Source organism: Anas acuta, chromosome 2 (assembly GCF_963932015.1).
Source record: "Anas acuta chromosome 2, bAnaAcu1.1, whole genome shotgun sequence".
Lineage (NCBI taxonomy): Eukaryota > Metazoa > Chordata > Aves > Anseriformes > Anatidae > Anas > Anas acuta.
Window position 1 is genome coordinate 2,874,658 of NC_088980.1, and position 24,039 is coordinate 2,898,696.

Consider the following 24,039-nt stretch of genomic DNA (forward strand, 5'->3'; position numbering starts at 1 on the left):
TCAAATGTTTTACTTTTATTTATTTCTTCATCATAAAAAAAAAAAAAAAAAAAAAAAAAAAAAGAACCATAAATTATCTCATCTTCTTGGAAAGCCCAGCAAATGTTTTTCTGAAGGCCCAGGCATTCCTCTCTCTGGCAACAAAGAGCATCTCTGTTTGCTGATCTTCCCAAGAGCTGGCAAAATGACTTTAAAACAACCTAAAAATGGGATTTTTTTTCTTCCTGCTTCCACGTGTATCATTCCTGAGTTGTGCTCTGCACTTTCAAAGGTTTTTCTGCTTAAGTACCATCAAAATAGCCCCTTCAAGTAGACCCAAACAGGTTGTCCTTAGCATGGACACCTCTCATGATTTCATGGAGAATCAGGGACTTGATAGCATGGACCAAAGTGACTTTTTGAATGTAACTAGTCCCAGTACAAAATAAGGTCCTTATTGTCTTTATGACAATCAGGCATGTTAGGAATGAATGTGTTTTTGTTAGACAGAGCTGCAGGAGGTGTTTTTTAGGTCTGAAGGAATAGTGCCAAGCAAGCTTGGACTCTTTTCACGATCTGCCTGAGCCTGTGCTGTAAAATGCAGTGATTGACCAGCCAGTATTTGAGGGTGTTTACTGATAGTTTGCTTCCTTGGGAAAATCAGCAGCCAGATAGAAGAGAGAGACCTGGATCTGTGCACTGTGAGGCCCTGGGTGAGCTCAGAAGCCCTTTTTAGCTTGCTGATAATACCACGAGTGTGGTGCCAGCCCCTGGCTGTGCTGCTGGGGGCTGCTGCAGGTGGTAGGGAAACAACCAGAGATGGGGAAATCGGGAAACTGAGGTTGTACATGTGTGTGGGAGGCTTTAGGGGAGCTGAAAGTCAGGGTTACTGCATGGACAGATATCAGGACACTGCCTGCAGATCCATAGGAGACCTCATTAGCTCTGTTCTCATAAAACCTCTTGTTTACCTCATCCTTAGGGTGACAGGTGCCCTGGGGTAACCTATTCCTCTATCTTTAAGGTCACACACCTTGCCTCTGTATCTTAGGGATAGATGGCAATGACCAGGGATATGCCCAAGTCAAGGGTCTTTGACCTTGAACATATATTAACCGTGCAAGGGCCCAGGGAGGGAAAAGGGGAGATATGATAATGTGGGAAAAAGGGGAAGGGAGCAGACAGAGAGGGAGAGAGAGAGCAGGGAGAAGAGGCTGATTTCTGCAGCCCAGCAGGACCCTGTTTGTGTGCCCTGGCTGTGGTCACTGCTGTCCCCTCAGAGGGAGGTACAGAGAAATGTGCAAGCCCTCCCAAGAAGAAACCCCATTAAATCCATGGAAATAAATTTTCAGTTGAAGTTTTTTAATGGATTGTGATTTTCTAGCCATCCCAGTCTCCAGATGTGGCCATGCACAAGTTTTTTTAAGTTCCTCTGAAGAACTGCTGCTCTCATTTAAAAATAAAAACCATCACCATCCTTTCATTGACTCCTAGTTTCTTGCCACTATCTCATTTCAGGTTTCTCCTTGCTGGTAATGGACAAGTCATGGCATCAGCTTTTCCCAAAGTGTCTTTGTGCACATGGTTTGCAGCATGAGGCCAGATGAGGCTGAGATGGGCTGGTGTGTGTTGAATGTCAGTGAGTGGTCAGGGGAAGGAAGAAAGGAAAAAGTGTGGGTGCATGGGGCTGGAGAAGCTCATCTTGGATCCAGTTCCTTCCACTGGTTTCACTGTAAAGGATATGGGATGCTCAGTCAACTCTGAACATTGCAAAGAACAAGACATAATAACAGGAGATGAGGAGCAGATTTGGATAGTGTCTTCTATTTGGATAGCGAGTTTTCTGGAAATGGACGTTTGGAAGTGACAGAAGATATAAATTCCTGTTGAAATGGTTTGGGCTGGAGAAAAGGTGGGAAAAATTTTCTGGGAAAAAATAAAAAAATCCTTGCCATGGTCTCAAGGCAGGTCCAAAATGCCAACAGATTTCCTGAGATATTTCCAAATGTGACCTTTTTTTTTTAAAAAAAATGATACACTGTCTTAAAAAATAATAATAAAATAAAATATAAAATAAAAAAATCTCTATATGCAAACCAAAGGCAGCAAAGAGAGGAGCAAAATGCCCTCAGAAAGAAACAAAATCAGTAACTGAGCTCAAATGAACAGTTACAAACTGAGCCAAAAGGACTTTTACTGTTCTCCAATTTCACTTTTCTTTCTGAAAAACCTGGGGAGAAAAAATAAAATAAAAAACACCTCTGGTCTTTCCAATCTACCTGTGTTCTGTCCCCACTTTCCAGCCCCATTTGGGGCTCAGCCTCCCTTTGGCTCTCACTCAGAACCAGCTCTCTTCACCTACACTGGGGCTGCTAGAGTTTTGCAGAGATGAGGCAAAAACAGGATCCAAAACTTTTCACTGCCGGTGCATGCATGGCAGGCGTGTTCCCAGAGACATCTCCTGCCTTGCTCCATCCTGCAAGCAGGCACACTTATTTAAACAAAGGGAAAAACTTGTTGCTCCTTAGTCCCGCTATGCCCCGTTTGCAATATTGAAGCAGGACCAAGAAGCCATGGGTTGTCTTTCAAGCAGCTCTGGGCAGTTTCTCTCAAACTGTTGGCAGTTGTGTGGGCTCAGAACGGGGCAATATTTCTAGGATATATACCAGGGAGTCATTTCCCAAGTCCTGCCACACCACTATCTGTTCACGCCAGGCAGGTTAGCTAGCAAACCCATCTTACTGAATGCTGAAGCAGACTGGATCCAGACAAGAGATCTGGCAAACCATCAGCTGCAAAACAGCCAGAAACAAGCTGAGGGAAAATATTTTTGTAGTCACAATATCAAGCCCACCCATTGACCGTGCATCAGGTATTTTCCAGCACCACTGAAACTCTCTCTTAGCTTTTATTTTTAGACTAAAGATGCTTTTGGTCATGTTATTTCATTTTTTATATATTTTTTTTTTGGGGGGGGGAATTTCTTGCAAATAAAAGGGTTTTATTTCATGGTGTTTAGTTTTCTTTTAAAGTCTAGTAAAGCAGGTTTAGGATTTATGGCTGCAACTCCAATGTCATTGTCTTAAAGGTTGCCCTATCTCTGGTCTTTGGCCAGAGAGTCTAGGAGTTGGGTGTTTTTACCTGTGTTAAGGTGTGAGTAGGCTGCCAGATCTTGGCTCATGAGCTCACAGAGGGCAGAAGTTTCCCATGAGAGAGTCTCAACTCCCATGAGCAAAGTGAGCTTTTTGAAAATTAAAATAAAATAAAATAAAATAAAATAAAATAATAAAATAAAATAAAATAAAATAAAATAAAATAAAATAAAATAAAATAAAATAAAATAAAATAAAATAAAATAAAATAAAATAAAATAAAATAAAATAAAATAAAATAAAATAAAAAAGCCCTCAAGCTCAGAAGTCATCATTACAGTCATTGGGTTGGTCAGCAGTGATATTCCTGGATGGATATTGGGCAAAACACAGAACCACCAGTGGGACCCAGATCCATCTGTCTCCTGCAGCAGCAGCTGAAGGACACCAGGACACTCTGGGGCATCTCAAACAATACCAGATGACCGTGTCTGGACCCTTGAATCCCACCTCATTGGCTACACTTAGTGTCTCCAATGGCTGTAAATGAAGCTTGGACACCCAGGTTGCTTGTAAAGACTTAAAAAAGTACAGGATCATGCGTGCTATGCTACCTGTCAGCTGCTAGTCCTGCTCTCTGCCTGCTTGTTCAGTGTTTAATTCCTCCCTGCACAGCCAGGGTGATGAAATAATCATTTTGCAATGTGCCAGCTGCTGCTCAGGCTCTTGCAAACCTTATCCCAGCCCACCACTGAAATCCTTTACCACTTCTTTCCACCTAAGAGGCAGAATAAAAATGCAGATCTCAATAGGGAACTCATTTCTGGGGAAAATCTGAATATCACTGCTGAGCTAGCTGGTGCAGCTGGGGTGGTCTCCAAATACAGCCATTGCAATGACTCAGGGCTGAATTGAGTGATGCCTTCATATTTAGGCATTCGGATATCACTGATGGTGGGAGACCATTGCAATGAACAAGGATGATAATAGCTCATACTGCTTGATCCAGTGTAAGTGCTTGCTGAGCAATCTCATCTCACTGTTTCCTTATGTTGTCTTCCCTCTCCACAGCTCATTGCCATCTGAGTGCAGTCTATAGGGTAGAATCCTCATCCTGGAGGTACCAGCTGGGTCTCTCCAGATCTATCCCAAAATCCAGCAGTTGGTATATGTCTGGGTAATCCGACTTCCACCCAATCCTTACATCAGGTTCACTGAGTTGCATGTAGATGACTCCATCTGAGTTAGACACCCACGGCAGGCTTCCACTATAGCTATTGGAGATCTACATAATATGCGTGGTGGGACCTAGATGGTAATTCTTCTCCCTTTAAGCACCTAAGGCATCATTCTAGTCAGTACAATCCATTTGTGGAAATCAGTTGTCTTAATACAAGCATCTTAGGCCATGTGAGAGAACCTAGGATATCCAAGACACCAGCATGTAGCTGGCAGATATGACTCAGGCCCTCCTGGACCAGCAGTTGTAGTCCACGCAAGACTGACTGAGACAACATCTCCAGAGCCACAGCCCTGAAGACTAGGGCTCGAGAGCCAAAATACACTGAGTCTCTTACTGAGCAACCCAGGCAGAGTATTGGCAAGTAGACCCAGGAGCACATGAGAAAGCAAAATAACCCACACCCTGCCTGACACTGGCATATTGAGCACACTGGGGATTTAAAATATCTTGCAAAATGTTCCTTTAGCATCCAAAGATGTAATATTGTGTGCATGCAGAGCATCTGCTGCCTGAGCTGAGCTGAAGGTGTGCTTAACTCTAACTGTCCGTGTCTTTGAAAAGTATATGTGCATCAGTTTGAAACAGCTGGGCAAGGTTTCCTATCTAAAAGGACTAGGGGTTTCTGGAAATGAAGGTTTTGTTTTATTTATAAAGCAATTTTGGGGAAAAGGGAAGTAGAATTTAAGCTCAATATGTTGAAGTGTTTCCCCTTATTTTTACAAATATCTGTTTTATTTGAAATTTCTGTTCAAATGTTGGACTTCCATGTTTTTTCTCTTTCTTCCCTGTCTTAAAACAGATCTTTTGTCTTCTGTCTTTTGTTTTCTCCCTTATTATACCAAACAGCCTTAACAATCCAGCTCTCAGACACCTTTGATGATCCCAGACTTAGTTCTGCATTTGGGGAACTTCCTCTTTCACTATTCCCAGGAACCCAGGTATCCCATATAACAGACTTACAGCTTGCAGAACACCCATCCAGTCTACATCCATGTACTACCCTGAAGAAAAAAAGGTATCTTTCTGTGACAGTATCAGGTGTTTTGTCTCATCATGACTTTGATGACATCCTGATCAAACAGATTTTCCCATCATATTATTACACCACAAATTTTCCTTCTCATTAGAAATTAGAGAGGTGGAAAATTCAATTCCCTGAATTTCCAGCAGCACACACCAAGAAGAATGACAGGTAATTAGTACTGGATAACTGAGCATTCAGAGAGCAAAAATACAGATGGGACGGTTGGACTGGAGATGCATCTAAAAATGTGAGAATGATAGCACACAATGCTGGGATTAATTAGTAATGATAAGCTAGAAAGGAGCGATTAATTCTGCCCCATGCAAGAACTGATTGTGTTTCACCTGTGATGAACCTGATGAGTAAACCTTGTGCTACAATGCTGCTGACCTCAGCCACAGCATTTCTGCATCCCCAGCAAAGCAACAGAAGTGAAGGTGCAAAACAAACGGCGGCTACTAAGCCTCCTGGGGTTGTATACAGAGCATGGATTCTGGCAGGATTAATTTCCAAGGTCAACATAGTGCCCATGAAAACGTGGGGAGCACCGGCCTGCGACACATGATTTGTTGCGTGGGAGCCCAAAACGAGCCATTACATGGCAATATCCTCATGGCTCTGTCAGCAGTGGTGCTGGCGAGATGGGCAAGTCGGGGTGCTTTCTGTATGGGACCCATTGTTTGGCAAATCAGAGGGCCTTCCTATGTGGTTAATGGGTCAGCAAACTCTGTTGCTTTAATGGTTAATCATCTACTCACATTGTTCAACGAGTAAACCCGTGCAGATAGTGCTCCTTGCCTCCAGCGCATGCGACAGGCCAACTTCCCAGCTGTGAGCAGGGAAAGTATTCGACACTGGGAGAATGGGAGAGAGGAGAAATGTGGGGCTGTGGGGCTCTGATTCCAGCTTAGTGGAAACATCTGGAGCAATAGCACATGAAAAATGTGTGCACACATTTTGTATGTGTCCATACAAAACCATGTGTGTGCACACACAGCAATGTGTGTATGAACAGACACTGATTCACATGAAATGAATGTGTCAGCCTCACAGCTCTTTATGACTATCAGACACAACGTAAATGGCTGCAAGCTGACTTGCAGAATTCACTCTCACCTTTCTTAAGCACCAGCTCAGTTTGAGAGCCATCACCACTTAGGACTTCGGAGTCTCAGTAGTACCTCTCCTCCTGGTTGTTTAAAAATCATACAACTCCTGGATCCCAAATTCACAAATCCTACCCGTAGGCCCTGCATTGTCTGCATAGATCTAGCATAGATGTTTTGGACCTCAGTTTCAGGTGATCTAGTTATCCCTGATCTCTTGGTGTCATTTTGGAAGCTTCTCTTGTTTGGACTTCTCCAAAACAGTAACTACACTGCTGCTTCAAGTCCTGGGAGCACCTGGAGTCATCCAGATGAGAATTTAGAGGTTGCCAAAGTCAAGGCGGGAGTCACTGGGTTCAATATTCTGATCTACTGTATTCAGGCAATTAAAGTGTATAATTATGTCTTGACCTAAAAGTCTCTGTCTTTATCTGGCTGAAGGCAATGGAGATTTCACTCCAAGCTCCCCTATTTTGACAGTAGCCTAAGCTGAGCATCTTAGCCCCACTTTCTCCAGATGGTCACTTCCAGAGCATGACATGTGTCTGCCCAGGGTGTCTCTAGGAGGCGATGGAAGGAATCATCAATGACCAGCGTGCCAGGGAGACATCCTTTACAACTGCCAACAACACGTTCCTGTCTCTGTCAATAGGATGTGGTGACTTCCCTGTCTGGTAAATCACACAGCCTGGCAACCTGAGGCTGGGGGAAATGGCACTTAATCTAGATGAAAAAGACACCTCTCAGACAATAACACCTTACAGGCCAGACAAAGGGCTCCCCACAGCAGTCTCGAAACGCTCGTGACCCAATACAGTCAACACACTTCAAGCCCACTTAGGAACAACAGCCTTGACTTCATGTCATCATCCAGGGTGGTAAGAGGCAATAGGAGAGCGGTCTACAAACACTTGCAGTGTTTGTTCCTTCCCAGGGGACACTTTTCACTTGGGAAGTACTTCAAGCCTTCCAGGTCACAGATGGGTAACCTTTGAAGTAAAGGTCCCCTTCCTATCCTGAGAGGCACACCGACACCTCAACCTCGCCAACTTTTTTTGTCGCCAAGCAGTGAACATTTTGATGGATGATGGGGAGAGGTCATGGCCACGAGGATAAAGAGGAGGATCATCAGTAACAGTTCCTGTCTCCAGAGACAAGATGTGCTTAACTCACATCCTAAAAACGGGGGGAATGAGGCAGGCTATAGTTGCTCCGCAAGGAAGCAGGTTGAGATAACACTTATGGCCTGAGCTGGCAAGGATCTTTATGCCCTGCTTTGAGACATGAGTTCCTCCCCTTGTCCTCGTGCCAGAGGTTTCAGCACTTACAGAGGAGCCTGTGGGATGGAGCCCTGCTTCTTCCAGGTGAGCCCACTGCCTTGGCCAAAATAACTAACCCCACCGTGGGTAAAACACTACAAGGACATTAACCTCCCTCTTGCATGAAGCAGAGCCCTCTCAACCTGTAGTCCCAGATTTGGCCTGTTAGCACATACAAAAACTCACGACCCTTTACTCATCCCAAGGCAGGAATCCTCCTGTGCTTCCTGGCAAAAATAAACCTTGACCTGCCTCAGGCTTTCCATTGCTTCATGTGGATCCTCTAGAGAGGAGAAAGCAACCAAGAGGAAAAAAGAGCTCAAAAAAAGGACCAGTGAAGGGCAATAGACTTGTTGGGTACAGGGGAGACTGAGGGGAGATGGGGTCAGTGTGTCCACGTGCACTGCTGGGAAAGTGAGGGAATAAACTGCTTGCTCATCTGGAGGGGAGAAAACTCTGAATGCAGTGACACAGGCTGGAGTTAAACATTACTGTGACCCGTCTGCAGGCTGACCAGCACAGACCGGGCTCAAGTGTGAAGGGGTCACTCATAAAATAGCAGATTGGGCCTCCCACCCTAGGGACCTGAGGACATTCAGCAAAATGTTCAGCAAAATGTTTAGCCCAGGGAGCTAAAACTCCCCCTTTAACCAAAGTGAATAAATCTGTTCAACAAACAATATTTTACCCAAGGGAGAAAAGGCAGAAGTAGCAATTCTTAAAATCCAACACAAATTCAAATTCCACCTCATTTTCTGTCAAAGTCTGCAGTGTATAGAAAAAATATTAAATGGAGCCAGCCTTGGTCATTTATAACTCCATACCTGCCTTCAGATTTCACTGCTGCTTCTTGCAGCCAGTCAGCAGCTCCCTTGTCTCACTCTTTCAAAGCTTGTTCTCTTCTTCACATTGTTAGAAAAGGGCAGGAACTGAAATTCTTGGATAGGCCAGGGATGATAGAGGCTGGTATTCCTCCCAAAAGTACCCAGCACAAAGCATTCCAATTCAATGCAAATAACCTGGTCTCTGCTCTCCCACACTCCTCTTTCCTACAGATGTAATGTGTTTGTCACAGTAATTGTTTGCTAAAATAAATAAATAAATAAATATTGTTCAAACTTCCATTTCTTCACAGGGTGATTTCTCTTTACAATGTCATTGCTGTAAAAAAAAAGCTTGTGGGTAAAGCTACCTGGATGCTGGTTTTCAGTGATTCCCCTTCTGAATGTCAACCACTTTCCCATAGCAAACCATTTTATATTATACTTTCTCCCTAAGTGCTCCACGTGAGCTCTGGAGCTGTATGGCCAGAGGCAAGGCTGGCTACAGCCCAGTGCAGCTCATTCATAGCAGACTGCTGGTCACAGAGCTCGTAGCCAACAAAATGATGCCGATGGTGGAGACCTGCCTCCAGTCCCCAGTTTCCAGATATTCACCAGCTTGGCTGGTTTCTGACATTTGCCACTCCCAGGTAAGGTCCTGCTGACAATAGGATGCTTTTGGATTAACCTCTACCTTGCAGGAGCAGTAGAGGCTGGATTTGGTTATACACAAAGGAGCCTGAATTTTGCTATGTGCATCTGGAGGCACAGTTTAGTTGTTTAATCACAAATACGTGCTACCACCTAAAATGCTCTCCAGCACATCCCAACAGCCTCCAGCTTCCACTCCATCTGAATGCAGGTATCTGAAAACCTCTGTGTACTGCAGGCCAGGCTCAAGGTGTCCTGATTGCCCCAGGGTGCCTCAAATAGCACTAGATTCCTTCATCAAGGCAACTGAATTAAGCTTTGTGGTCTCCATCTGAGTGAACATTTGAGCTCCCATTATAACCAGTGGAGACCTGGCCACTGGGGACTGTGGAGTGCCTTAGCCATCCACGTGCTGGTGTCTCTGGGTCTCTTGCTCCTGCCAGGGATTGATATCAGCGCAGGGACTCAGCTACCATGGCATTTGCCACCGTCATGAAGGACATGGGCAATCAGCCAGCTGATCTGGGCAAACAAGCAGCGACTGCTTATCTTCTGTTCACGTGCCGGACCCGATGGAGCCGAGTGGAATTGCCTGAATGCATGGAAATATCACTTAAATTCATTGGATTCATCGCTGCCTTTTTTGGGGATGCTTTTTTCCACAAGTGGCAGGTAACTTGCACATCACTGTCTAATGTCCTCACTTTTGACCTGGTGTGAGAAGCAAATTTTGACCTTGGAAGGAGCCACAAAACAGCCTCCCTGTGGTTCTACATTTGCATCCTTCCTGCCAGGGAGGTTATGGGAGCCCTGATCACTAATTTCCAGTTTATCTCCAGTTTACTTTTCCTGTCCATCTTTTGTGGACCAGTGCCGGATTTCCAAGGATGAGCTATTAGGAAAATGTTCAGTGGTGTGCTCTGAACACTCAGTCCTGTTTCTGTGTGTTGCTCAGAAATAGTCACACCACAACACGGGACCCTGTGTACGAGTCACAGGTCAGGTGCTTTGCCCAGAAACATTTACCCAAGCTTTTCATTTTTGCAATAAAGCAGTGCAAGTGTATGAAAAAGGATCATAGGATACATGTGTATGTATACCAGTATGCAATTGCTTGGGATTTTTAACTTCCAACCCATTTGGGGGGGAAATGCAGTTTCCCTGGGAGCTACCTTTAGGTCTGATCAGCTTGGGGCAGCCACCCTGCTTGGAAGGGATGCCACGCAGGTATCAGGCTGTGCTTTGTGCCACTCTGCTTGCCTTCAGATGAAGACAACCTGATCCAGCTCGTAATACTTAGTGGCAGGAATTTTGCCACAGGGCTCTGGAGCTGGCCTCAGGTTTGGGAGTAAAAAACAGCACACCCAGCCATCCTGCCCAATGAATTCAGAATGGGATATGGCATTTATGACTATGGGAGTTCATATGTGATGTGGTGGCCTCTCTCAGGGGTGCAGGGCTCACCCCATGTCCATTCTGCAGCCTGCTCCCCAATACCTGACTGCTATCCTCATCCCTACCCTGCTGACAAACCTCAAAGCAGAGAATAAGGGAAGCAATCTGCTCATCCCCCTTGCCCTGCACAGCCGGTGGCACTGAAGAGGCAAAGCCTGCGTGTCCCATGCCAGGACAGAGAGCTGTCAGCACACACGGGGCATTTCAGCACCTGTGAGTGTGTGTGTGAGCATGCAAAGCGCTCCTGGCCTGTAAATCATTGTCAGCATTCACACATATTAGGCCATAGTTCAGGGACTAACCAATGAAGCGTCCACTCCCAAACATGCCATTGCACCCCTGATTTACCAGCAGCCCCAGCACAGCACTCCTGGGGCAGTTCCTCATGCTCAGAGGGGTGTCGGGTTGTGGGGAATTAAACCCTTGCGTTGAAATGCAGCCTTGTCACGTTGGGGTGCCTTGCACGTGGACGATGCTGATTTCACCGGTGACCAAAGTGACAGAGCACACCTATAACATCGACCAAGGATGAGGCCAAATTGGTTGTCAGCACCCACTCGAGTACTTGGCCACTCCGTGACCACACTTTCACACTTGTGATTTGTGTGGGTGAGCCATGGCAAGGCTCAGAACACCGCAGTCCATCGGCCGTGTGCCAAGAGTCTCCTCCGGGTTATCTGCTGAGAGATTTTGTGGTTCCTAAGCACAATGTTGATGGTTAATGTCAGCTGGAGCCAGGCAAACAGCAATGTGGATGGAAAACACAAAGATCACCGTGATCAGCTTGCATAAGCTTCTCTTAATCCCCTTCTTAACCTTTTTATCAGCCCAGGTATTCTTTTCTCCAGCCCTACATTCTTTCTGCATCCCACCTCCATGACAAACAAGTGCCTCCCAGCCATCTCCCCACATCTGTCCTCACCCCTCACTCGACCAGACACCTCCTGAGATCCTTCCCAATCCAAATTATTCTGTCATCCTACAATTAATAGGGAGCTCGGCCCCATTTGAACAGGGCTGTGATAGGGTTTTCACCACAATGGTGGCAGAAAAGGGCTGGAATGGGTGGCCTGCTAGGTCTTTGCTACCCCATGTTCGGGAGAGGGTGCAGCACTCAGGCTTCCTGCCAAAAAAATAAAAAATAAAAAAAAAATATGTGCCTTTAGTTCCCTTCACCATGGCATTTTAAAAAGCCAAAGGCATGTGCAGCCTCCAAAAGCATGTTTCTGCCGGCCTTTGCTGCTGGGCAGATAAAAGCAATTCTCTTCTGTTTTACCCACCTGCCTCAAATCCTCAGAAGTATGTACGAGTTGGCCAAGGTTTGCTGGCACTTTTCGCACAGGCTGGACCTAGTCCATCCTTCTTTCAGGTCCTGTCTTGAAGCAAAGCCATCCTGAAATGTGTAAGGGCTCATGCAATTGCAAGTTACAGCAAATCTGGGACTGGCAGGCCCAGCTGTTACAAGGAATGAAGGTTTAGCTGCTGAGGGCAGCCTTTGTGCTGAAAGTATCTGGTCTTGTAGTCTTGGACAGCAGGAGTTTAAAGCCTGGGAAGAGGCTTCAGGATGAACTAACTGGCCCTGAGAGAGGATGCAGGACATGGAAGAGAAGAACTAGGATAGAACAGAATTCATTGCAGTGAAAAATTTTGGTATTTTCACCCTGAGAAACCCAAGACTTTGAACCTCTCTTGAGGAGAGGTTTCTTCTTATTTTTGGCAGCCAGGAAGACTTTTATCTCCATATGGTGGAAGGGGCTTATTGAAACTTCACCTTTCCCTGTTCTGGGGAAATGAATGTGGTGCAATCCTCTAGGAAGGGAGGATACCTCAGCTGAGCATTTAACTAAATCTGCAGTGTGCATAAATTCACAGAGACGTAGGGCAGTCATGGGATGTCTGGTCTAATAGGTGCTTATGGCATGGATATGAATGATGTATTCCCAAATGGTGTAAATCTTTTCTCCTCTTGGTTGTATGTCTCTGGATGCTTTGGGGCAGGATTGGTGTCTGTTCAGGTCTGAGCAATGTCATGTTGAAAATGTTATTAGTGAGAGTTAAACTGCAAGTATTGAGTGATTCAAAATCAGTTTAGAGTCCTGCACTTGATGAATGGAAGCCTGGTGTTAGCTCTCAGGCAACACCACCCCATCACTCTGTAGCCAATGGAGATGTTCTGGGCCATCTTGTCCTGCTGAACTTTCCTTTCTGATGGACACCAAGGCCATTTGTCCCTGTCTTGTGATGATTTCTGACCAAGAGTGATGCTGTTAGTGGACACAGGGCTGGAAACAGAAGCACTTCCACAAGTGTGACTGGCTGTAGCCTTGTAAAATTATAGGGCAGGTGGTCACCTGTGCTGAATTATGGTTGGTGGCTCAGACATGCCCTGGATTAAAAGTGAGGCTGACAAGGCTATTCTTTGATGTCTTTTTTTCATAGGACATAGGCAATAATTCAAAAGTTCAGACAATTAAATCCACTCACCAAATGCTAGCTAGCAGGCCGAAGCAAGTCAGAGCACCACTCTTTTTAACTTGACCACTTCATCATGTCTAAGGGCAGTTAATCAGCAGGAAAAATCTGCTGTGGGTGTCTTTATTTCAGTTTTCTACGTGTTGAGGTTTTAGTGTCCATGGGAGTGAAAACAACTACTGAAACTGGAAGAAAAGAGGAGTTCCTGTCTCCCTCTCCAACGAGTGTTTCTCTGTTTCCCCCAGAGGTGGGAGAATTGGGATTTTACACCATTCTAGCGGATCCACTGCTGCTCCCAGATGCTGCTCTGGGAGTCCTGTGATTCACCAGTACAGAGAGGAAGGGCAGCTGATGACCTCTTCCAAGTGCCCTGAGTCACCAAATTATTAATAGCTCAATTTTCTCAGGGCACAGACCAGACCTGTAGTATCTCTGAAGGTGAAGAGTTCAGGGAAATGGATGGGTCACCCTTGGCACCGGTGGGTGTGGAAAGCGCTGGGGAAAGCTCAGTGCTGTTCATTCCTGGGGACATAGGACAGCCTAATTTCTCCCCTGAGGAACCAGTGCTGCCCTCAGGTAGCTCCAGGCTATACTGGGAGGAGATCTGATAGGCTTTTACAATGGAAAAGAAGTGGAGTAACAGGAGACTTGCTCCTGTCTGTCTTCTGGCCTTTTGCAAAGGGATGAAGGTCTCCTTCATCCCTTCCTTCCTTCCATCCTATCCTTCACCCGGGCACAGATCTTCCCCCATGACAGCACCTCAGAACCACATACATGGGAAGCCTTCTTGCCAGGCACCGAGGAACCACATCTGTGAGAACTGGGAGAACCTTCTCTGGTGGACCTGAAGGTGGTAGGTTTGGAAATGGCCCCATCTATTGGCCACAGAACAGATCCCAAGCACACAGACCATCGAAACCAAACTGAAATGCTCAGCTATCACTGGATAACAGTCCTTAGTCTCCTGCTTTTCTCATGCTCACCCCAGCATAATTGTCCTTTAATCTGTCTAGATTTCGAACTGTGTCTGCAAAGAGGGAATCTGGGGTGCGAGGCAATTCTCATGTTGCAGATGTGGATCTCCAAAATCTGAGCTCCAGTCAGGTGGAGACAAAGCTACACTTACGTTTCTAACAAGCAGCAACCCACAAGGTCCCCGAGAACACCTTGAAGAGGGGCTTTACCCCAAGCTGAGGAGCACAAGCTGCCGGGACGGAGGTGATGCACCTGTTCCCACTCCGTGCTCCATGGAGAACCAGTGCCATCTTCTGGCAGAAGGGACCTTTCCCAGCCCAGCTCCAGCAGGCAGGCAGCACTCTGCCTGGACATTGCCTGATGGTCAATGCAGGACACCAATTTTTAAAGTTAATTTGTGTAGAACAAAAGCTCGTCCCTGCCCAGAAAAGCTGGAAATCCAACCCTTTTCCTCATCTGTGCAGTATCATATGATTATACCATGAGATACTAGCTCAATTTGGGGCTTCTCAAAGACAATGCAATGGGGACAGATTAACATAGACTTACTTCAGCTTTCACCATGAATGAGCTAGGATGTGGTAGCAATTTTGGTCCCATTTTGCTAATCCAGTGTCCCACAGGGTTTTGAGAACGAGTCAGAAATTTGGTCCTGGGAAGAGGCTTGGGACCATCCTAAAGGAACTCATCTCACGGGATGCTGAGAATGAACAATTGGGAAACAGCCCCTTCAAATCACATTCCTTCCTAGCAGTGGGTCCAGCTTATGCTGCAGAAGTCAGAGCTATTAATTAATTTAATGACTTTAACAGTCTACTAATTGAAACCATTGGATGCAACCTATGTGACTCACCCGTAGCTCAAGGACAGCTGTAGGAGCTGAACAGGCAATAGGTGCCCACATCTAGTAAAACACCCTCTCTATGGATAAGACACCTCCAGCCGGGTGTAGATATCGACTGTGTAAGCATCCAGACTTATTTCTGAGCATTGGTAGAAAGCGAGTCCGTGCTGCTGCTGAAGTCAGGGCATGATTCAGTCACCCAGAGGCAGACAACTACAAGCAGTGAGACAAATCTCAGCTCAGAAATGCACATTGCTTCCTACAAAGGGTCTTGCAGGGGCTATTCGGATGTGCTCACATATTCTGTCACACCTGAATCTGAAAAGTTGAATCTCAGCCCAGCTTTTCCTAAGTATCTGGGCTACTAGTGCAAACCCTGACAGACTGGACCCATTAAGGATGCTTCAGTGAAGCTCCTGTTCCCTTCCTACCTGCCCAAAAAAAGGCAAACCAACAGACAGCGAAGCACTTGCTCCAGATGCAACCCTAAAGTATTTAGGATTAGGGTCTTTGAGGCTGAATGGTCTACTCCCTTCCCATGTCTCTTGCAATTGACCCTAAAGAAGCCAGATTTCCAGACGCTGTGAGCTCCCTGGCGGTCACTAGATGGCAGTGACTGTTCACATTTGGCAAAACTTGAGCTGTGAGGGGCATCTGAGAGTGAGATGAAATAACAGTTTGGAGAAACCCTTCTCAGCGAGGACGTTTCGGTGGGCTGCGGGGACGGACGATGACTGGCAACGCACCGTGAAAACCTAATCAAACCTACTCAGCGAGGCAGCAAAGCTCCTTCAGAGGCTAAGAGCAAATTTGGGTCAGCGTCCCAACTGCTGGTACTGCCCCAAAACCACACTGGGAATCCCTCGGTCCTTGTTTCACAAGGATTGAGCAGAGTATTTCTCCGGTGACCCTTCTATCCCTCCATAAATCCCGCATTACAAGCACATTCTGGACATGGTTATAGCTAACAGTTTGGGAATCATTGGCTAAAAGCCTGCAATGCTGATCCAGGCACTCTGTGAAATGCACCTACATTTCTGAAGACTATAAGGGGATTTTTTCACCAGTGAAAGTCAGCACTGCAAGATACTGAAGCAAGACGACAGCCAATAATTTATTTCAATACCAAAATGGATTACAGATTTCTGCACATTATAAAAGCATAGGGGTATGTAACAGCAAACGCAAATGCATTGCAATGCAATTCAATTTTAAAATAAATAAAATAAAATAAAATAAAATAAAATAAAATAAAATAAAATAAAATAAAATAAAATAAAATAAAATAAAATAAAATAAAATAAAATAAAATAAAATAAAATAAAATAGTAAATAAAAACCAGCATTGTGACAAGGAGGAAAGCATTCTCATTCCAGGGCAGAAAGCAACCCGTTACTTCTGTGTCTGAGTGATCTCCCACAAGATCATTTCCAAGGACAGCACTTAATTGGGCACAGTTTGTAGTTAGTTATTAAATGAAGTAGGCAACTAATCTGATCAATTATGGTTGGCCTAATGCTTGCATTCTCACCACTTATATTTATCTCCTGAGGTAGAAAAGCCTTGGGTGATAGAAGGAAACCTTTGAGAATCTGGGCCTCAGGACACAGAGGAACCTATCTCTCCTTGGTTAACCACTACTCTGACATCTCTGAAAAACTGGCTCTGAGATGTTGAAGCCACATCTGAACACGACGTTTTTGCCTTTCTGTTTGAATACAGAGCATGGGTGGAGATGCATGTCCCTTCCCAGCTTAGTCCTCAGCCTGGTGGTCATCACAGGTTTTTCCTTCTCTACAAGGGGTGGCTTTCTTCAGTGACCTCATGTGGACATCACCGTGCCCGTGATGGAGCAAGGGGCCAGGAGGACAGAAAATGTTGTCCATAGTGTTGTCTAAATGGCCCTGACAGATGAAGAGGAGTTGGGGAAGAAGGAGTCTGCTCCCCATGTGAGGGCACTGCCCTCTACTCTTCCAGGGGACCATATGAGCACCATGAGCCCATGGAGGGGGTCAGTGCCATACAGACAACACTGGGGAATGAAAAGTACATCTTCAGAGTAGGCTTTTTGGATGGTTTAGGAAAATATATTTCATTCTCCATTTGTTCTTGAGAAACATGAAACAATCCAAGTTTTACAAAGTCATCAGAATCCAAATAATTATTACAAAAACATGTTAGGTGTCCTACAGAGTAAGGCTGTCATTGTGGCTGGAACTTTAGGGGCCTACTCTAATAATAAGAAAAATTGTTTCACAAGATGTGTCTCACTGTGGTTCTCAAGACAGTGGCACATTTTCTTCTCCAAATTTGACCAAGGAATAAAATTCTTAAAAACAAACACAAATGGGATCGATTGATTTGGCTTTGTTAATTTTTTAGCTGATTAAAACTTTGACATTCCAGATGGACATAGGACAATGGGAGCTCTTCTACAATGGGAATTTTTAATTTTGGACATAACATCCATTAATATTCTACAATTATCCCATGTATTCAGTGAATGTCCACATTCTGGGGAGTGTAGGGGGAAGAAAGAGAAATTTATTTGCAAACTCATCTCCATTTAGTCTGTGTCTGTGCCATCACTTTGGGAACTACAAATAAACCTCACAGTTGCAAGAAACTGCATCCAATGCAAGCCACAGCTAAAAATCCTTGAGAAGGCTCTAGCAAGGCCCAAAACAGAGACTGAGCCATGCTAGGAATGATAATACATTTCTCCAAAAATTAATCTAGAATTATTTGATTTATCAGAGTATAACACTGCTTTTTCATTTCTGTTGGTAAATGTTTTTTGTTTTTTTTTAATTTTATTTTAATCCTGTTAAATACCTGTGCTGTCTTGTGGCAGTGAGTTCCTTAGTTTAATCATTAGCTATGTATATAAATGCGTCTGCATTTACTGGTTTTAATTTTGTTGCTTTTAATTCCATTGGGTTGGTATCATGAGTCAGAACAAATTATAGCTTCTTGACTGATTCCTATCCTGTTCATTATGTTGTACATCTCTTACTCACAAGCTCTTGGCAATGAAACCCTGATATTTTTAATCTGCACCTCTTTTTCTCTCTTTCACTCTTTTTTTAAATTTTGACAGAGTGTGACTAGAACATGAGTACTCCAAACATCATTTTTGCTTTCTTCCTAGATATATTCTTATTCCCTTTCTCTGTTTTTCTATTGTTTCTTTATTTTTTATTTATTTATTTGTATTTTTAAAATCTTTCCTGCATCTAACCATATAGGAAAACAGCTTTTTTCAGAGCGGTGATAGTCCATGGAGACAACCTGTGTGGTGGCCACCAGTCTAGGTTCTTAAAAGGCAGCATCACCTGCTACTTGCTTTGGGTGCTATTCACCAGCCTGCAAGCTAATTGCCTCGCTTTCTCAATGTCCATCAAACCCCATTTAGACTAAACCATCAGTAGATTTTTAATGCTTTCTTGCCACATCCATAACCTATATTTTAATAAAAATGTTTGACTTGGATGGTTCCTCCTCCTTCTTCTCCTTTAACAGCAAATAGTGTTTTCTCCCCTGCCCAGACGTTTTTCTCTTTCCTCTTTCTTGTTCTTCCTGTCTCTTCATTTTCCATCTCCCTCAGCATTTTCATCATTTTCTTTCTGATTTTACTAGATTTTTCTTCCAGGCTGGGCTGCTACATAGTTTCTCCATGAGCAATGCTCCTCCTGGATTCTGAGAAATCTATTCCACATTTCATGGTCCATGATGTTGTAGTAACCCCCAGTCTAAAGGAGGTGACAGGCCACTACTTTACATCCAGGATGATGCAGAAAGCCTGAAAATGCTTTTTTTTTTTTTTTTCATTTATCCCGTTTTGGCTGATGCGGTGTTGCATCTGTTCAAGGATGCCACCACTGAATAACTGCAGGAATTGAGCAGTGTTGGTCCCCTCCATCATGCTGTCCATGATGGACTGCAGCATTAAGGTTATCAATCAAACTCTAAAAGCATGAATTTAAAGTAGGTTCATTTGAGTAAGTTCAAGTGAAGAGCTGTGGTGTCTGGTGGTGCAAAGCTCATGAGAGCATATTTCATCCAACCATCCAAAGCAATGACACATTTCCAAGCCCACACAAGTCCAAGAGACCTCTCCTTTCCTGCAACCTCTATACTGGTAAAGGAGGAAGGTGTTAACCTTTTGCCACCTAACTCTCACTTAAGAAGCTACCTATGCCCATTCTTCAGCTGTAACCTTATACTGGGAAATGCCCCCAGTAGCTTTAAACAAGGTCAGTGGGTCCTTTGCTTCAGGGCATTTTCCAGCTGCTTAGCTGAGATGAGAACATCGTTGTGTCAACCATCCTAAAACTCACTGTCCCTTGTATCTGAAGGAGCTCCAGAGTTTGTTATGTTTCAAGACAGTGCATAAAGTGCCAGCTTTTTGGACCAGTGGTATGGCTGAAAGACAGTTTGGACACTGCTTGTCCACCCCCCCAGCATCTCCCTCCCCACCTTTCCTTAACTAGCCACACTGAGCTAGTCAGTAGGGACTTATTCCAATTTCCTCCCACTCCCAGCTCCACACAAAAACATCACTTAGAATTGCAAAGAAATTATAGGAGAGGTAGGCAAACAGAATTTTCTTCAAAAATGAAAATACTTCCAAAATTTTGTTTTCTTTATGACTAGTCCTGCCTACCTCTTCCAAATATAGTTGTGACTTTCTCCATCTCTTGCATTACTTCTCCAAATATCTACATCTCTAAATTAAGTTAGCAAATATCTCAACCCTTAGTGGGGATTTTTTTATTTATTAATTTTCTTCTCAATCGACTGGCTTCTGGAGCCATGTCATTTTGTGCAAACATGCACTAAGTTTCATGATGTGCAAAATATTTCACAAACCATCTTTCCCACCTTTTTTGAAAGTTCAGAAACTAGAAAAATAAATAAATAAATCATGACTCCAAATGCCTTTGATTCCTTCAAACCTTATGGGGTTTGGGAGGAGGAAACAGAGGCAGAAAGAGCTGACTCCTGATGTCTGAAGTGCCAATGGTTTATTGCTCGATGTCTTCTGAATTTGCAGGCTCAGACTTGTGCGGCTTTAGCTCTGAGGAGTCCACTAAGGGAAGGTGAAGAGAGGATGAGAAAGTACCTCAGGAGAGGACTTGGCAGCCATGAACCATCTGCAGGACTTTCCTAAGTGGTAGCTGAAGATCTCAGACCTCTCCAGTGCTTTTCCAGGCACGTTCTGACAAAGGCAGTATTGCCTCCATGTCCCAGGGCTGGGAGCAGAACATTCTCTTTTCTGGGAACTGTAGGGTTGGGAAATTATAGGCCAAATGCTTCCGGGAAAATGGGACATCTAAACTGACCCAAATCTCACCAAAACAGTACAGACCTCACTTACCATGGGAACACAACCAAAAAGTACCTCTCCCTTCTGTCCACTGGTCCCTGTGAAGTCCCACCTGAAGCCAATAAGTCAGGGCCATGAGGAACCAGTGGGAGCTCCACAGTTCCCTAAAAAGAGAAATGATGTGTAGTGGAACCAGAGCAGGTCCCAGATTTTAGCACGTTTATAGGTAAGGGCATTTTTCCTGATGCATGACCAGCTCGTTCTTAGTGTGACTCCAGCAGGACAATGGCACATGGGTGACCCAGCACCCTGTGGAGACCTAGCCACTTTTTCTACCTGATGTGGCTGCAGAGAAGGCATATAAACCCTTTTTCTTGGAGGGGAAAAAAAAAAATTGCACAGCTGCCAATAGGGCCAAGCCCTGTAGTTTTTACACCATTCTTACTCCATAGAGCCAATGGTATTTCTGGGTAGGGATTGAAGCCAAGGAGGGCTGTTAGGAGGCAAAGTTCTTCAAGCCCTGTGATTTCCTTGCCATTCCCATGAAAAAACCAACTCCAGCAGGGCCCGTCTCTGCTCTTGCTGAATCCAGCCAAATACAACCCACATTAAGGGAGTTGCTCTACATTCATATTGAAAAGCTGGTGCTTGCCAACCTTACGTGCCTTCAACTCCTTGTTTTAAACTCCTGAGCACTGGCCTGGGGAAAGGATTGTGTTGAGGAATATGTTCATACAGTGCCTGGCACTGGGGGGTTCTGGCTCATGACTGGGGTTTGTAAGTGCTCCTGCAAGACTTGCAAAGGGCTGCAATGCATTTGAAGTCTGGTTTCCTTGGGAAACTTGGTTTAACTGATTATGTTGTATGTCTCTATCCGCTCATTTCCTCCCCTCCAACTTCTGAACCCCTCAGCCAATCCCAGTCAAATTTGGCAGAAAGATAAAAGTTTCAGGGAGATTAAGTTGTATGAAAATAAGTGTACAGGTAGGGAAGAAAGACCTTATTACTGTGTTTCCCCTCCTTTCCCCCTGGGAGAAACGGGCTGCAATGAGAGCTCAACCTTTATTAGCCACCCAAAAGCCCACATAGGAAGTGGGAAGGCTCAGCAAACACCAAGCATCTCTAGGACCATTCCCCACTGAAATACTGGTTGCTTCATGTCCAGGGTTTGGAAACAACATTTTAGAGTGGTGTGAAGAATGGGAGGATCCAGGCTTGCTCCTCATCCTGCAAACAAGAAGCTGAGAGCAAAACAGAGTGATGCAGTCCCTGCTTTTACTCCTGCACATTGCCCTGCAGAAATTCCCACCTGTTTTGCTCCTGGGGTCAATACAGCTCCCGGCATACCACCACCCCAGCCACGACCACAGCCTTTCCTCACCTAAAGCATCCCATGGGCTTTGCAGAGCTATACACCAATCTCCAGTCTTCACTAATGCTTATGCCAGAACAAAATGAGAGGAAGCATCTCACCACAGCTCCAACTCCTGGCACTTTGCCCTATACTGATAGGTAGCCTTGGACTTTGGGCAAGAAGCCATCTGCAGGTGTCACTCCTGCACATGGAGTAAACGCACCAGGAGACAGTTCAGGACAGGTGGCCACCCAGCAACTACATTAAGACATCATAACTTTGACTAATTTGTAAACAGGCTGAAAGAACATCCACCCTCCCTCGAAGGGGAAGAAGTGTCTCTTTAAACCCTGGGGATATGACCTCTTGTCCTCTCTGTTTATAAGAGAGAGGAAAAAAAGAAAGGAGGGAGAAAGAGAGAGAAAGTCAGACTTGTTGCCGTGTTAAAACCTCCCCCCCACCATCAGCTTTTGTGATGAAAATGGTAGGAGACACTCTCCAGCTCCTGGTTTTCTCTCTTTGTCATTCAGACTTTGCAAGGGAGAGCTCCTTTCTGTTTATTTATCAACTTGGATCCCTTGTCAACACCTCACTTGGCTGAGGTTTTAGCACCTTGGTGGAGTTTTAGGGATTTTTGGTGCCTTTTTTTTTTTTAAGCTTGCTCAGCCACATCAGCCTGCTGTTTTGTTTTGTTTTGTTTTGTTTTTTCCTTTCCTGAGCTCAGGAAGATCTTTTCTTCCTGTCAATTTGCAAGAATGTTTTTTCTCATAGCATCAGCGTCTCTTACTGCAACAGTCCCAGGCAATCTCTCTGTTCATCCCTTGCCAACGAGAGTGATTTTTTGGCATTCCTAAGAGAGATTGTTGCTTATTTCATTATTTCCCCCAACCTGGCAAAGCTCTGGCCCCACTCATCAGACCCTCACCCTCCCCTCCCACACTCTGCAGAGGTCTGGTAACCATTGCAATGCAGCTAATCATTTTCATGACAGCTTTGCATTCATGATATTTCATATTATGCTGATTTAAAATAAACTCAATTCCAAACAAGCAGATAATCTAACAACCTTGATGTTCTTCACTTATAAAACACATTGAAAAAAGGATTTGGAGAATTCAACAAGGTCTTTATGCAATACTGGGCAGTAAAATGAGTGCCAGTCCAGCAGATGCTCCTAGGATTTCACATTGTGTTCTAAGTTCCCAGGTACTGCTTTTAATGTATCTTAATTAGCCGTGCTCTGTGCCTGAAGAGGAGACACTCCAGTTTGGGTAGTTTTTCAGTCCAGTGCTTGTCAGCAGCATAGAGTAATGCCTGCTTACAATGTATATTGATTTGGAAGCAAAAGACTTAATCTGTATGGATGGCATCATTGGGTTTCAAAGAGTGGTGTTAGGAGTGCATTCGCAAAGGGATGAAACTCTGTTTTCAATTTTAGCTTTTCTCTTATTTTCACCTGTGGCAGGTGTGAGGAGTGTGTCTTAGCCCTGTGAAAAGAGGTTGTTTGAATGTTTTGTAGGAGTGCTATTAGGAAATTACAACTTCAATGCTTTGATGCTTTCATAGCTAACTGTTTCTTTTATTGATCTTCCTGTTTCACAGACACTTAGTTTTCCTTGGTTTTGGAGGGAAACTTCCCCAAAAGCCCCGCTCTGCTCCTATGCCTTTCCTCTGAGAGATGTATTACTGCATTTGTAGTAACGCTTATTGCAGTACTGATTGTTAACTGTGAGAACCACTTTGCTTGATTTTAACTTTCTAAGTTTGGGCATATATCTGAAGGTAGCTGTCTAGGCTGTCTCTGTAGTTAACGAATGGTGGCTGCAGGAAACAAGGTCCCCCAAAGGACATTTGATTGTATCTTTGAAAGACATTTCACTTCCACAGGCATGAGCTCCCTTTGGGTAAGTTCTATTAACAAGTAGTGGTCCCCCTTTTAGATGCTGAGATTTCAGGAGATGGATACCTCCAGAAAGGGATGCAGGGCCACCCCACCCCACCCAAAGACCCTAAAATGTTCTGTCAATTAATTTGGTTAATTACTATTACTCTCTTGGAACAATTTCATTGTGTTCAGTTATTAGCATCTAAGCCTGCATCGCCCTATGAGTGGTTATTTGTACACATAATAGCAGGTTCAGGCCCTCAGAGATTATCAGCTTCCATTGCTGATTATTAGTCTTTTATCTGAATCTAGCCTAGAGAAATTCCACATAAGTAAACACATGTTACACTCTCAGGGCTCAGGTTATGTATACATTTATTGAATTCAATTCCTTAAGGGCAAACTTTCCCTGACCAGATCCTTCAGTCCCTGTTTGGGATCGTTCCACTATGAATCTAAAGTTTGCAATGTGACAGAAAAGCAGGACTA

At 44.5% G+C, this 24,039-nt stretch overlaps 1 long non-coding RNA gene across 1 annotated transcript in view; it reads right to left on the reverse strand.

Annotated features, from left to right (window-relative positions):
- Nucleotides 1-1,320: 1,320 nt before the first annotated feature.
- The window catches only part of LOC137852018 (uncharacterized), a 29,056-nt gene continuing 6,337 nt past the window's right edge, over nucleotides 1,321-24,039 (reverse strand). The window contains exon 2 of the long non-coding RNA XR_011093624.1: nucleotides 1,321-1,709. This is a non-coding gene — a long non-coding RNA (uncharacterized lncRNA). The remainder of the gene's footprint in view (nucleotides 1,710-24,039) is intronic.